A 13,291-nucleotide genomic window follows, 5' to 3' on the forward strand; every position below is an offset into this window, starting at 1 on the left:
TAAGTTTTTGCAGAGATTTATCGGCCTTCCAGATGCATTATTGTTACTCCTAAATGTGAACTCCATTGAGGAAGTAAATGAGTTGTTTTGTTTCACCATTCAGACTCTCAATCTGAGGGAAAAGAAATTAGAGTTGCTGCTGTAAATGATGGGCTGGCTCTGTAGTATTGGTACTTGTATATTTGGTACTTTCCCCCATTTTTGAGGGATTTTAACGTTTTTTACAAATTTGATAATTAATAATATATAAGTGAATTGTTTTTGTATCTATATTTGTGTGTGTTTTTTCATTCCGCTTTTATAGATTTGTTTATTAGCTTTTTTAAATATTTGAATATTTTAATGTTAAAGTAAATATGTAGTTTTAATAAGTCCTTTTAAAGAATTCATAGTAGGTTGAGCTCCACTGTTATGCAATTTTGTATTTTGGCAGTGAATAAAATAATAATCATAAAAAATATTAGGTTCAAGGGCTACCAGAGAATGGTACAGAAAACTATTGGCGAAGACCAAGCCAATCGTAAGTGGCGCTTTACTGAATGGATTTTCAGTTTTTTAGATATTCTTTGAGATCAGATTAAAAAACAAAAATCATTATTAAAAAAAAAAGAAATGGTCGATCAAAAAATGGTTTTCAAATTGTGATAAGGGTTTGAACGATACACCCAGGTGTCCTCCGGCAAGCCCTTTTTCCACTATGACACATAATTACTTCAAAAATAAACCCCAGGATTGGGAAATGGTGGAAGGTTTGGAAATAGACTAGAGGGGGAGTTTTAGCTTTGAGGCGATGGCTAAGAGGTAATACAGCGCGGGCAAGAGGGATACACAATAATTGGATTAAGGGGTTGAGCGTTCGCTGTTTGGAAGTCTAGAGCACGGGAGGCGGCGGAAAGCTCGGAACTTTTCCTTGGGTGTTAGAGACCCTGGATAAGGGGCGCACGGCGGCTCTGCCAGCCTCATCTTGGGGCTGTCTATCCGGAACTGTGCCCTTCTCTCCATCCTCTCTTTACTTCCTTTCTACCGTCTTCCTTGCTCTGCCCAAGGGAGGCACGTTATTTTATCCGACATGCAACCCTTAAATCAATACTGAGTCTCGGGCTCCCGCCGTCCCACGTACACACAGTTACCGCCAACAGCAGTCCTTCCTTCTGAGCAATGCTCCCACCCAATAACTCACTCGCTCAGTCTTCACTCCCATGTCCTACAGCTAGATTACGCACCTTTCTACCTGTAATTCTACATACATAACTCTGCTTCATCTTAATTCTGACATCGACGAAATTGTTATTAACTCATTTTAATTAAGTTGGTGTTAATAAAACATGTCATAATCACTTAACAAATAAATAATCGCTAATTGTATTGTCAAAAGAATGTACCAGTTTTTTGAGAAAGAAAAATCATTTTCAGTAATTCCGAGAAACAGGAAGTTTGAGATCAGATTCAAAAAAGTTTAATATTAAAAAAAAAAAAAAGAAATGGTCCATCATGTAGGAGGTGGTATTCAAATGGTGATAAGGGACAATCATGATATCTGGAATAAGAGCATGGTCCGTACTTCCGGTAAATATCCATTTCTTTCTGTATACCGATCAATAACAAGTGCGGGAGCCACGAAAACTGGATGGTTGGAGACCAAACCAAAATGCGTCTTAAATTAAAATGTTTTACTCCAAAAACATTTCATTTTTTTTATTTAGTATTCTGCGCTTCAAAATGGTGGCATCCTTGTTCATAACTGTACACCAAACCAAATATAATACAGTAATTTTAAATTAACAGAATTGCATATTCAGTATTGTAAGGTACAGACACAGGTGAGCGAAACCTTCCAAAGCGTTGTAGTTAAAAAAAGCGTGAATTTGTATGAACTGTTATGGGTTTTTTAAAGTTTTATAGTTCATTTAATTTTAAGTTTTCTTTTAAGATTTTTACTTATTTACGCATTATTTAAGTGTATAAATTTTATTTCAATATTTTTACGAAAATGTTTTACTGTTCATTAACAATTTAATTAACACATACACAAACCTTCAAGTGAAGTAAACAAGCTATATGATAAGCAAAGCCAACATTATTGACATCTTAGTGCAAATCTTTAAAAACATGCGTCACACTGATATGGGAAATTTTAGGAATTGGCACAGATCCTTCCAAGACCACAGTAAGGAATTCGATTTGAGTGTTCGACTCTGAATTTTGAAGTCAGAAGTTGTCTTCTAATTTACCCTTAAAAAATATCTGTTCATCAAGAAAGTATTTTGCATACTCTGGTCCAAATGCCATCAATAATCGTGTGAATGAGGCCTCCAATCCAAAGGCCATACCTAACTATTTAACAGGAGTGTGGCCTTGTGTTCTGGACATGTTTGCGCTATTCTGATTTACTACACTATCTTGTTGATACCACGTTAACATCCGAGGGGATTGGTGCCCAGAGTTTTTTTTTTTTCCAGTGCACTATTGGCCTCAGGACAGTATTCTCTCGTTACGGACAACGAGAAGACGCTTCTAGGAAGAGAAAATTTAAACTTCATCAGCTGGATTCGAATCCGGGATCTCTGCAGTACGCTAAACACTCATGGCTCACCAATCACCGCTCATGGATCTCCCTAGTTTTTACTAATTTATGAAAAGTGGTTGGGTAAGCTGATGGACAGATAGCTGGAGGACGAACTTGGCTTATTATTGGATTTGGGAAATGACATGATTTTCAGCTAGAAGGAAAATATTGATGGCAAAAAGTCTGCGTTAAATATCACTGAAGATGCAATTGCTTACTTTGAGAGGGCCTCTATTTCCATGTTTCGTGAGTGATTATGTTCTAGATCATTACAAGAATGCTTTCTTAAGTCAAACAATGAAGCAGACCATCAAGAACGATGTATCGAGCTCCATGGAACCCAATCAACCTGTCTGTCAACTAATTTCCTTGGTTCTACATCTTGTTGTTGCTTTAATGTAGATAATTTTATAATTTCTATTTAATTTCACAAACAATTGAAATGATGGTTTCACTTTGTCTAATTTCTCTTATTTTAAACTAAACGTTTAGGGTTCCAGTAATGTCTTTGTAAAAGATAGAGACATATTGTGTAAGATTGTATTGTGGGAGGAGACAAAGGAAAAATCCATTAGACAAATGAAATAAACTAGATAACAGAGAGTTATTGTGTGTAAGTGGCCAGTGACTGCAGTGACACAGTGGCTAACTTGTAGGTCGGCCGCCTAATGTAGGCCCGGCGGTTGTGGCATAACTCTCTGCAGACTGCCTTCTCCTACTACTCCACTTCCTAACGCGCTCAAACCCATTCTGGATGTTTTATGTTGAACTCCGAGTCCTAGGCTACGTCTCAACTCTAGCCCAATAAATCCAAGCCAGTCTCCGAACAATGGACCCAGTCCAAATAATATTTCGAATGAAAGAACTCGGCCATAAAACAATTCCAGCATTTTGAATGTTTCTTTGTTTTGTTTTCATTTCAATTCCTCTTTTTTTCTTGCAGCCTTACCATGTATTTATTAGGAATGTTCTAGATCTGTTACGCTCAGTCTAGCCTTATGATCTATATTCATCTGATACATGACTGACGATAATGCTTTGGCATAAAGATTCTATTGGTTCTCATTTGGGTGCATTTAATTTATTTCTTAAACTTGGCATTCGTAATATTATTCCAAAATCACTCATATCTGTCCTACGAACTACTTGTTATTTATTTATTTATTTAAGGCGCGACAACATCTGAGTTTATTGGCCTTGGAGCTTTTTTTTCAGAGCACTGCTGGCTCTAATAGACACACCATCTATCACCTGACAGTGAGCTTTACAAAAGCTCCAGAAAGAGAAACTTCAGAATTATTCTTGAAGATATTTTGAACCTTTTTGAAGTCTATGAACAGGGCAGATTTAGATCTTTCGAATTTGGCATTTCTAAACTGCATTGCCCTCCAATATATTTGTTCTACTTCATTCATAACTTCTAAAAATCATTGTTTTCGTTTAATTGAATTATTTTTCATTCAGTTCAATTCAACGAAAATAGACATTAAATTTTGAGCATAATTCACTATTAGTGACGTAGTTCTTGGTACAATAAAATACAAAATATGATTGATCAGCGGTTACCAAAAATTGTATTTAATGCTTTAAAAGTAGTCGATAGTAGCAATTATAATAATGTAAATTATAACTGGTACACCCAATTCAAGAACAAATTATTGCCTGTTGGTTCTCAACATATTTTAGAATTAAACTCCAGCCTTACTAGTATTGAAATAAACAATATTGACGAGCAATTCTATAACCATTTGTTGTCCTCTGATATCGACAGGGTAATTCATTCAAATTATAATAAGTAATTTAGACATTTTAGCTCTCTAAAGGGTGGTGAAGAGTACTTTGCATTTAGATGTTCCATTAAAAAGCATAGATTGGACTCACAAATTCGACTATCTAATTTTGATTCGCCTTCTTTTTATGTTAATAATGAATGTATCAAGTTAAACAGTTCGGAAGTATGCCCGATTTGCAATTCTTGTAAACCCGAGAATTTAATGCATTTTTTAATAGAATGCGCTATGTATAAATGACCCTAGGAGCAGATATCTATCTAAGTATATTAGTAAAAATTTCTCTAATCTCACAAATCTGCACAACTTATTAACAATTAATTCTAAAGAAAAACTAAATAACATTTATTATTTTGCATTAGAAGCTTTAAAAATACGACAACTAATATTATTGTAATAAGTAACTTAATGATAACATGTGTGCTTCTACTATAATTGTCATTATACTATTATTCTTACTTCAACAATACAGTTATTTTCGTACTCTGCCCTGTCAAACTTAATAAAAAGTGCAAAATCTAAAATTGAGAATCTTAGGTTGTCAAGTTAGGTTTAGCCTATTTTCCATAATATTATTGTATTTTTATCTATCTATCTTTTTTCCTTGTTTTTTTTTCTTTTCAGTTTTCCGGTCATGTAAATTTTCTTTGATAATTATTGAAAGAAATTACTTTTATTTTCTAGCTTTGTTTAAAAAAAAAAATTATAACCAGACCCATTTGTAAAGAGTGTAGCTCTACGAGGGTCGTTTGAAAAGTTCGTGCAAAAATAAAAACTACTTAATTTTTTGGGGTAAACCTTTTTTATTTTTCAACATAGTCTCCTTTTAGGCTTATACACTTCGTCCAACGCTGCTCTAGTTTGTTGATCCCTTCCGAATAATAGCATTTGTCCAAGTCTGAAAAATAGCCATTCGTTTCTGCAATCACCTCCTCGTTTGAATAAAATCTTTTTCCCGCCAGCCATTTCTTCATATTGGGGAACAAATAGTAGTCCGAGGGAGCCAAGTCTGGAGAATAGTGGGGATGTGAAACGAGTTGGAACCCTATTTCCATTAATTTTGCGACCACAACTGCTGAGGTGTGAGCTGGTGCGTTGTCGTGATGGAAAAGGACTTTTTTGTGGGCCAATCGTGGGCGTTTTTCTTGCAGCTCGGTTTTCAAACGGTCCAATAACGATGAATAATATGCACCTGTAATAGTTTTACCCTTTTCCAGATAGTCGATGAGGATTATTCCTTGCGAATCCCAAAAGACAGTCGCCATAATCTTTCCGGCCGAAGGAACGGTCTTCGCTTTTTTTGGCGCAGATTCCCCCTTGGTAACCCATTGTTTAGATTGTTCTTTGGTCTCAGGATTGTAGTGATGTATCCATGTTTCATCCACAGTGACGAAACGACGCTTAAAGTCCTGCGGATTCTTCTGGAACAGCTGCAAACCGTCCTTGCAACACTTCACACGATTTCGTTTTTGGTCAAGCGTGAGCAATCGCGGCACCTATCTTGCGGATAGCTTTGTCATATCCAAATGTTGATGCAAAATATTATGTACCCGTTCATTCGAGATGCCCACAGCACTAGCAATCTCACGCACCTTCACTCTTCTGTCATCCATCACCATATCATGGATTTTATCAATGATTTCTGGAGTAGTAACCTCAACAGGGCGTCCAGAACGTTCAGCGTCACTTGTGCCCATATGGCCACTCCGAAAATTTTGAAACCACTTATAAACTGTTCTAATCGAAGGTGCAGAGTCACCATAATGTTTATCAAGCTTCACTTTAGTCTCCTGAGGCGATTTGTCTTTCAAAAAGTAGTGTTTAATCAACACACGAAATTCTTTTTCGTCCATTTTTTGAAAATCACTCGACTTCCTCGATTCAAACGAATGCCAAACACAAAGAAATAGACCGATCTGGCTGAAACTTGGTGTGTGTTCTTCCAAGAGATGCTACTAACTAAACATAACCTCAATACGCGCCAGTGGTGCTATCTCTCTGCCTTTGCACGGACTTTTCAAACGACCCTCGTAAAAGCAAATAAATTTTATTGTATTATTTATTCTACTTTTCTATTCTATTAGTGACGTAGATGCTCACTTTTGGAGCTTTCGCTGTTTGATTCGTGAGCTATACAAGTAATACAAGCTCACTTCGAATTTTACACAACACTTGTTACAATTTAAATTTACGAAATTTGTGAGACTTCGTTGAACTTGGGTTAATGGTAAGCGAAATTCCGCTAGGCCGTCAGCATTTTTTGATGCATTATTTTAAGGGATATAGATACTTTTTCAGGCAGAACTTATATCCTACTTATTTCAGCAAATGGAAGTTTTTAACAATATTTTCTACTCTAGGCTTTTAAAGCGCTCTAATTACGAACACCATTTTCCACAAGAAATAGCTGATTTACCGTTGCTGCCATGTCTCTTACGTTTGTTAAAAATGTCAGAGGGCCCGCGAAGCCATTTTTATTTTTGATGTTACAAATAAAAAAAAGAGTGTAGACAAAAGGAAAAAATAAAATATTTTAGATGGAAAAGAGAGTCCTCTTTGTGGTTTATTCTACATTTGGCCGTAAACAAATTAATTATAGAGACGGCTGGAAAATGCGAATGTTAGAGAAGGTTCACCAGTGTTCAGATGGGGTTGGAAGAGGGGTGTGAAAGTGTCAAGCTCGTTCAGTATCCTGCCGCTATACAGGCAGCCAGCGGTGTTTTTGATTAAAAAGCTTTTACAGAGTATGAGGTAAAGTGTGGGTGCTAGAGGCAATGGGCGGTAACATGACTAGCTAGCTAGACGAGAGGATGTTTTCGGCTGTGGAGGCGGCGGAATTAGTTGTGACGTCAGCAACGAGGTTCGTTGGCGGGTGGATGGGTGGAGAAACAAGTGAGACGGAGAGTGTTGAACACGGTGAGGGGATTCTAGCTCCCAGCTGTATATCATATCGTATCCTAGTGACTCTCTACGTCAAGCTAGCGCACCAACACCTCCAGTGGGTCCCAGAACTCTGTACTGCCTGAGACTCCATAAACACATGCTTCTCCACCACTATAACTTATTCAACTAACCCTAAACATGCTACATCTCACTATTGATACGGTGGATAATACTTTTATTAAAATATTATGCTTCGGAACTTAAATTCACTAAGTATACTTATTTCGATGTAATCGTAATTTTGTCTCCAGCATGCTGCTTAAATTGTACTTTGAAATCGACAGTAACTTATCTGCAAAACGCGCTGATGTAATTGATTTCATTGTTTTTTAATTAATAATATTTCCATTTAATATTTAGTAGTAATGAATTGCAGGCCGGGGTTGAGCGAGGAATGCATTGTATTTAGAGACGTGATTATCCCCATTGTATTTCTTTACATTAAAGCTGCACATTAATTATATTATTAGAGTTATACCATTGATGATGGCAAAAGAAATAATTAGCAGAAAAATTTATTGGTTTAAAGAATGGATACATATATCAAATAAATACAACTGGTCAATCAATTTTGAAAATTTAACAAGCAGTAATGTCTGGGAAAATTTAGATTTTATCCTTAATCAAATTGAATATGAATTTAAACAGCAATTTATAATTAAAGCTCAATCCGCTATCAACCATACATTGTATTCCCAACTCACTTATAATTCATACAATAGTTATTTAAATTTGAATAATTTTGAACATATCAAATAATACATTAAAATCAAAACTGAGTCATTACCATTAAATTATAAGCCCTGGTTAAAAGATAGAAAGTTTGTTTGTTCTTTGTGCAATCTAAATGCTATTGTAGACACGTTTCATTTTCTAGCAGTGTGCCCAATTTTAACAGAATTTAGATTAACCTGCTTTAACAGGAACCAATTGGATAATGAGGAATGTGTGTTCTATCTCAATGGCGGAGACTGGATGGGTTTGGTTAAGTTTGTTGCAGCGGCGTCCTCCTACAGGAATTTTTTAATTAAAGAATTTAATTTTTAGTTAGAAGGGAATATTATTATTAGTGTCATGACTATATCTTTTTGTTCATGGTATTTGTTTTTTATAATTTCTAGTTTGATAACAGCTTGACAGACGGTCGAAAGATCATTGTCTAGTGATGTTTTTTGTATATTTCTGTATGTACTTGAATAAGTGAACTCAATAAACATGTTTATTCATTCATTGAGCGAGGAGCTTCCTTACTAACAATGTGGAGCGTGCGGGCTATTTGAATTCGTCCAAAATTTCAACATTCAAACACTCCCAGACATCTTTGAGCAGAGTTTTGTAGAAAATGGAGCTTTCTTTTATCTATCTAAGAGTCTGCCATTCGTTCAGTGTGGTCTAACCAGTCTATTCCATCTTATAAAGTGAATTACAGTGTTTTTTTTTTTTTTTAATCGTTCTCAATCCCCAAGAATTTTTGGATTTTGTCAAAATCAGGATCAATATATGTTTCTTTAATTTTTTTTTTTTTTTTTGTAGCAGTGGGAAGGCTCCATGTTTCAACCGCATAACAGCTTGTTGTTTTTTATAAATCTGGCTTTAGTCACTATCGACAACAAGGATGACGTAAAGAATGTCATAGTTTTAAAATATGCACGCTTAGTTGGCATTATTCTTTCATTTATTTCATATTCCATTTGGTTTTCTCTTTAATAATGCTCATATATTTCGTGTTAATAATTGATTCCTTTCGCTAATTTAATTATCACAGTAATAAGAAAATGAGCTCACTCTTTTTAAGTATTTCTTGTTAGATGGCTGTACTTGCTAATCGAACTTACGGCAACTTCTATCGATTTTAACTCAAGGGTACTAAACTTTGCACTGATTTATTTTGTGACTGAAAACGCGGAGGGGCTAATTTAAATACAATTTTTGTTTTCCACAAAGCGATGGTCCCGGCTACTAGCGCTTACTGCCATTAAGAGAAGGTACTGAGAAGAATTTAAAGTATATTGATGTCTTCTTTAGTTAAAAAAATGCAAAGACAATTAGTTGAAAGGTTATCAGAGATATCTTACTAGCAAACAATTAAGAAATGTAAATTACTTCTGTACTAAATGCTGCATGAAATTTATTATTTATTTGACTTACTTAACAGCCCTACTATTGGATGTAATATTTATCAAAAGTGTAACTTGGGAACACTACGCAGCACGAAGGAAACGAATAAAAATGAATAAATAGCGAATCTTTACTGCTAGCTTCTATATCTGGAATTTTATTGAAGTTCGTCACGAAATCAACTCTTACTCTCTATAAATATACATATGAATAGTTCTTGTGGAGTTCAAAGTTTAGCGTTTTGATCCCCTCAATGAAAATAGGTACCATTTTTTTACGTGTTTATTTTCATATGCACCTGCAGGCTTCGAAACTGGGCTTTTCCGTTATTTTGATATTTTTTCGCAGTAACAATTGCGCTGGTTATTAGGGTTTTGTTTTATTTTAAATTATAATTACATATTTATTTATTTTTCTTCACCTCGTATAGATTCACTATTTTTTATCATATTGTTCTCCTTTTTTTAATACTATTTCTTTAATATTTTGTTTGTATGTATGTAGTATGTTCCAATGCCCTTGCTTTAATAACAATACGCCATCTTGGGCTGTTCATAGACAAACGACTAACATGGAACCCACGCACTTAATGATCAGCCATGACAAAGCGGGCTTGGCTTTACCAAGTAACGACTGAACTAAGAAAAAAAACAAACTAATTTACAACCCTGTAATCAAATCTATGTGGACCTAAAGGACCAGAATTCTGGGGCTCAGCCAAACAGAGCAACATACGGATGGACAATACAGACATTTACAACTCTGGTGCCCCGTTCTACAAAACCAGGACATTAAACACCAATTTCGACATTTCTTTCGTAAAGCTACTAGCCAATGAAAAATTTCAGAAATACCATACTACACTCTCTCATTGGCTTGCTAATCCTTGCGTTGAGTCCCTCCTCTATCCTACAATTCCTGACTATCCTTCACGCTGACTGAAGTGACAATGGCCCAGAGATCTCCTTCGGGATTTGACTGGCAAAATGGGTGTATCCCGTCGAGAGTTCTACCAATGGGTAGTTTCTCTCCTCCTGCTCGTCAAGTTCAACAGATTCCGCGTGTTAAGTATTCCGATCAGCAAGAAGTATACCAATTAAATGTATTTTAACTTCTGGATTTCATAATTTTTGTTTTGTTATTTATGTAAAATAACGATTTTTGGCAACCTATAATTACCCAGGTTTAGAATTTAAAGTACCTAATTTAACGCAAAATATAATAATGTATATTATATAATGAGAACCGTGAGTAACATTAAATTCACTTCTGATAAATCAAGACGAAATGTTGTTTTTATTTAAATTAACTTTTTGTAAAAGCTTAAACACGCTTTATTATCAATTTCAAAGCAGCGCAACTCCCAAATTTCAACACAATAGAGAAAGTTAATCAAGGTAACTGGGTTTACATTATTAGGAATACATTTGTTCATATTTAGTTAAAATATTAAAGAAATAAATTTATAACTCACGTACAAGTTCCTTTATCAGTAAGTTTGCATTGTTAGGGTTAGGGACAAGGCTAGATGGTAACAAATATTGAGTTGTGTTGGATGCTGTTGAGATGGCGTGTTGCAGAGAACAGCAGAGAGGGTCCGCACGGGTACAAATTGAATATATGGTCTAGCTGGCAGTGTCCACGCACGTCCCCTCTGTCCCATTGCTCTGGGTATTGTTCTAACCTGCATTACCATTCATCTCAATTTGCATGACTCTCGACCGCCACTGAGCCTCTATCTCCTTTCAGTTCCTCCAACATCTACCTTCCTTTTTCACCAATGTTAATTTCCTTATCCAATGATGGATTCTAATATGATTCTTGCTAATCTTATTTCTTAGACAGTCTTTTGGTACAGAGATGTGCGTTAATTTCTTACCACGCCACACGGTGGGTTATCTTTATGAAGCCTTTTGATATATTAATCAGCCAACTGGACATTCTTCGTAAGTTGGCCATAAAGCCTACACCTCCAAGGTACAGAGGATCTGTTGTAGCCATCATTTAATTGCTGAATACCTTTATCTAGGCTAAAAGTGGTATAGGTGACTGCTTTAAAGTCGGTGCAACCCAGAAGGTACTATTTACCACTCTTGATCTCAATTTAAATAATTTGTAGCATTCATCCTAATGAACCTTCCCTCTAGATAAATTTTGTGAGTGGATCTCCTTATTATATTTTGGTCCACAATAATCTATGCAGTTCCCTTGCACCTTATTAAGAGATAAGATGAAGAACGGGACTCAAGAGAACTTGGGCCAAAAAAGTATTTCTAGTTTCTACCTCATTAAGCAGACTGCTGTCATAAAACTTTGAAAGATTTCAACCTCCAAAAAGACTATTCTTTAAAAAGACTTACGATTTTACATTGGAGAAAGAGAACCTTAACGAAGTTTTTTGAATAAAATGGAGAGACATATTAAATAGGGCCAACATCTGAAACATAATTCTAGTTGCGCGGAATAAATAAACTATTTCTGTTACAACGTTGACTTTATCCGTCATTTCACGAATTTTTCCCCTCCTCTTACTCCTGATTCTGTTTCTGATGATGAAGTTTTATGTTCTCTGGTGTACGTATTAATATTGTATGTACCTTCTACTTAAAATGTTTTTCCCACAACAGTGTTCATTGTTTTTGGTGACTGATTCAGTTCATGAACAGATAGTTCATGAACATTGATTTTGTAATTTACAATCTGTATAAATATATACAATAAGTAAATAGGAGGTGAATGAGATGAACTGATGCGGGAAGAGCAGGAGGAGAGAAGCTACCCAGCAGTAGCACTCTCTATATGAGATAGGGGAATGTGAAGAGGACAATATGAGTGGGAGAGGAGAGATTGGAGAATAATGACGTTTAGTTCTTCATACTGTAAGGAAGTCGCGGGGCCACTGGCGATTCAGTCGGCGAGGAGTATTAGGGATGTCAGAGGAAACGAGAGACCGTACAAGAGAATTAGAGCTAGTCGAGAGAGCAGTATGGAATTTTTGATATTTAGTCTTGGCGAGAGAGCGTCAACTATCTGTCGGAGTTGTTTTGATTGGAATGTACTGTCCGATGTTCGTAGGTTTGTGTTCTAGTCCGTAAGTCCACATAGGTTTGTGAATAGTGTTGTATATTAAGCGTTTGAGTTCAATGGGTAATTTGGAGCTTCGTTCAAGAAGTCTGTAAAACAGTTTCGCACGTTTTGTCATTGCTTGTCTTTTAAGTCTAGTGTGTGGGTTCCACGTGAGTTTAGAAAACAATTGGAGATATTTTAGTGAATATCCATTCAGTAAGGGATTTTCTGGATTCAGGTTCCTTCTGGACTCAGAGCACCTAAAGGTGATTACGACTCCAGTCCCTTAAATACGGCTAATAAAAGGTGTATGTTCATTTAAAGTGTTTGTCACAGCATAAATTATTACGTACAATTTAATCAAGAATCAGGTTATGTGCGGATGAGGGCACAAAGATCGTTCGTAGGCCCTAGATCAGAAAGTATGTGTGCAATTTTATGCACTTCCGTTCTTCTTGGTAATATTGGTTAAACATCACATTGCAGCAACTAATTTCACGCAAATCAGAAAATGCTCCTTCTAAAATTAAATCACTTACAGAAAACTAAAAGATAAATTACTTAATACTGACTAATGTAATAGTAACAAATTAATAACGCAAGATTATCAACGTCTGCCAGTTGTGGAAGCAATTCTATATATGTCAATATAAAAAAAATAATAATTTGTAAAAAATTAAAGTATATCTAAGCAATGGTATATCTCAGACTAAAGCTCAAATTACTGTAATATTACAAATTCAATAACTACCCAAACTTCGTGAGTAACTTTTCCTGCTAAGTTCAGATGTTTATCTACAGAATAATT

General features: G+C 35.6%; 1 protein-coding gene across 3 annotated transcripts in view; it reads left to right on the forward strand.

Annotated features, from left to right (window-relative positions):
- Positions 1-13,291, forward strand: part of LOC141453154 (homeotic protein antennapedia-like) — a 1,160,806-nt gene that overhangs the window by 976,196 nt on the left and 171,319 nt on the right. The gene's annotated exons all lie outside the window — the stretch shown is intronic.

Source organism: Rhodnius prolixus, unplaced genomic scaffold (assembly GCF_049639745.1).
Source record: "Rhodnius prolixus isolate KJV_2025 unplaced genomic scaffold, Rpr scaffold_3, whole genome shotgun sequence".
Lineage (NCBI taxonomy): Eukaryota > Metazoa > Arthropoda > Insecta > Hemiptera > Reduviidae > Rhodnius > Rhodnius prolixus.